The sequence below is a fragment of the Somniosus microcephalus genome, chromosome 28 (assembly GCF_052327205.1).
Source record: "Somniosus microcephalus isolate GS21.2 chromosome 28, FLI_Smic_1.0, whole genome shotgun sequence".
NCBI classification, from domain to species: Eukaryota; Metazoa; Chordata; class Chondrichthyes; order Squaliformes; family Somniosidae; genus Somniosus; species Somniosus microcephalus.
The window spans coordinates 9,693,231-9,696,032 of NC_141014.1; positions in this window are offsets into that span (position 1 = coordinate 9,693,231).

Sequence of the window (2,802 nt, forward strand, 5' to 3'; positions counted from 1 at the left end):
GGTAAATTAAAAAATAAGACCTCAAAGGTAGTAATCTCAGGATTGCTACCAGTGCCACGTGCTAGTCAGAGTAGAAATAGAAGGATATTTCAGATGAATACATGGCTAGAGGAATGGTGCAAGGGGGAGGGATTCAAATTACTGGGACATTGGAACCGGTTCTGGGGGAGGTGGAACAGTACAAACTGGACGGTTTGTACCTGGGCAGGACTGGGACCGATGTCCTAGGGGGAGTGTTTGCTAGTGCTGTTGGGGAGGGTTTAAACTAAAATTGCAGGGGGTTGGGAACCTGCGCAGGAAGACAGAGGAAAGGGAAGCAAGGATAGAAACAAAAGGAAGGAGAAAAGCAAAAGTGGAAGGCAGAGAAATCAAGGGTGTAAATCAAACAGGGCTACAGTAAATAATAATTCTAAAAGGACCAAGAATGTTAAAAAATCAAGCTTGAAGGCTTTGTGTCTTAATGCGAGGAGCATTCGTAATAAGGTGGATGAATTGGCTGCGCAAATAGATGTAAACGGATATGATATAATTGGGATTATGGAGACATGGCTCCAGGGTGACCAAGGCTGGGAATTCAATATCCAGGGGTATTCAATATTCAGGAAGGATGGGGGGAGAAAAGGAGGTGGGGTAGCATTGCTGGTTAAAGAAGAGATTAACACAATAGTAAGGAAGGATATTAGCTCTGATGATGTGCAATCTGTATGGGTAGAGCTGAGAAATACCAAGGGGCAGAAAACATTAGTGGGAGTTGTGTACAGACCCCCAAACAGTAATGCTGAGGTTGGGGATGGCATTAAATGGGAAATTAGAGATGCATGCAATAAGTACACAGCAGTTATCATGGGTGACTTTAATCTACATATAGATTGGGCTAACCAAATTAGTAACAATACTGTGGAGGAGGAATTACTAGAGTGTATACGGGATGGTTTCCTGGACCAATATGTCGAGGAACCAACTAGAGATCAGGCCATTATGTATTACTGGGTATTATGTAATGAGAAAGGATTCATTAGCAATCTTGTTGTGCGAGGCCCCTTGGGGAGGAGCGACCATAATATGATAGAATTCGTCATTAAAATGGAGAGTGAAGTAGTTGACTCAGAGACTAGGGTCCTGAATTTAAATAAAGGAAACTACGATGGTATGAGGCACGAGTGGGTAGGATGGATTGGGGAACGTTACTTAAAGGGTTGACGGTGGATAGGCAATGGCAAACATTTAAAGATCGCATGGATGAACTACAGAATTTGTTCATCCCTGTTTGACATAAAAATAAAACAAAAAAGGTGACTCAACTGTGGCTAACAAGGGAAATTAGGGATAGCATAAGATCCAAGGAGAGGACATATAATTTGGCCAGAAAAAGCAGCCAACCTGAGGATTAGGAGCAGTTTAGGATTCAGCAAAGGAGGACAAAGGGATTAAGAGGGGGAAAATAGATTGAGAGTAAGCTTGCAGGGAACATAAAAACTGACAAAAGTTGCTATAGATATGTGAAGAGAAAAAGATTGGTGAAGTCAAGCGTAGGTCCCTTGCAGTCAGAATCGGGGGAATTTATAATGGGGAACAAAGAAATGGCAGACCAATTAAATACATACTTTGGTTCTGTCTTCACAAAGGAGGACACAAATAACCTCCCAGAGATGTCGGGGGACATAGGGTCTAATGAGAGGGAGGAATTGAATGAAATCAGTATTTGTAGGGAAATGGTGTTAGGGAAATTGACGGGATTGAAGGCCGATAAATCCCCAGGGCCTGATGATCTACATCCTAGGGTACTTAAAGAAGTGGCCCTAGAAATAGTAGATGCATTGCTGGTCATCTTCCAAAATTCTATAGACTCTGGAACAGTTCCCATGGATTGGAGAATAGCTAATGTAACCCCGCTATTTAAAAAAGGTGGTAGAGAGAAAACAGGGAATTATAGACCAGTAAGCCTGACATCGGTAGTGGGGAAAATGCTAGAGTCCATTAAAAAAGATGTAATAGCAGAGCACTTGGAAAACAGTGACAGGATCGGACAAAGTCAACATGGATTTACAAAAGGTAAATCCTGCTTGACTAATCTACTGGAATTTTTTGAGGATGTAACTGGTAGAATAGATAGGGAGAACCAGTGGATGTGGTGTATTTGGACTTTCAGAAATCTTTCAATAAGGTCCCGCGTAAGAGATTGGCGTGCAAAGTCAAAGCACATGGGATTGGGGGGTAAGGTATTGACTTGGATAGAAAACTGGTTGGCAGACAGGAAGCAAAGAGTTGGAATAAACGGGTCTTTTTCCGAGTGGCAGGCAGTGACTAGTGGGGTACCGCAGGGATCGGTGCTAGGACCCCAGCTATTCACAATATATATTAATGATCTGGACGAGGGAACTAGATGAAATATCTCCAAGTTTACAGACGACAACAAAGCTGGGTGGGCGTGTGTGCTGTGAGGAGAATGCAGTGAAACTCCAGTATGATTTGGACAGGTGGTGTGATTGGGCAGATGCATGGCAGATGCAGTATAATGTGGATAAATGTGAGGTTATCCACTTCGGTGGCAAAAACAGGAAGACAGATTATTATCTGAATAGCAATAGATTGGGAAAAGGGGAAGTGCAATGAGACCTGGGTGTCCTTGTGCATCAGTCGCTGAAGGTAAGCATGCAGGTGCAGCAGGCAGTTAAGAGGGCAAATGGTATGTTGGCCTTCATAGCGAGAGTATTCGAGTACAGGAACAAGGATGTCTTGCTGCAGTTGTACAGGGCCTTGGTGAGCCTACACCTTGAGTATTGTGTGCAGTTTTGGTCGCCT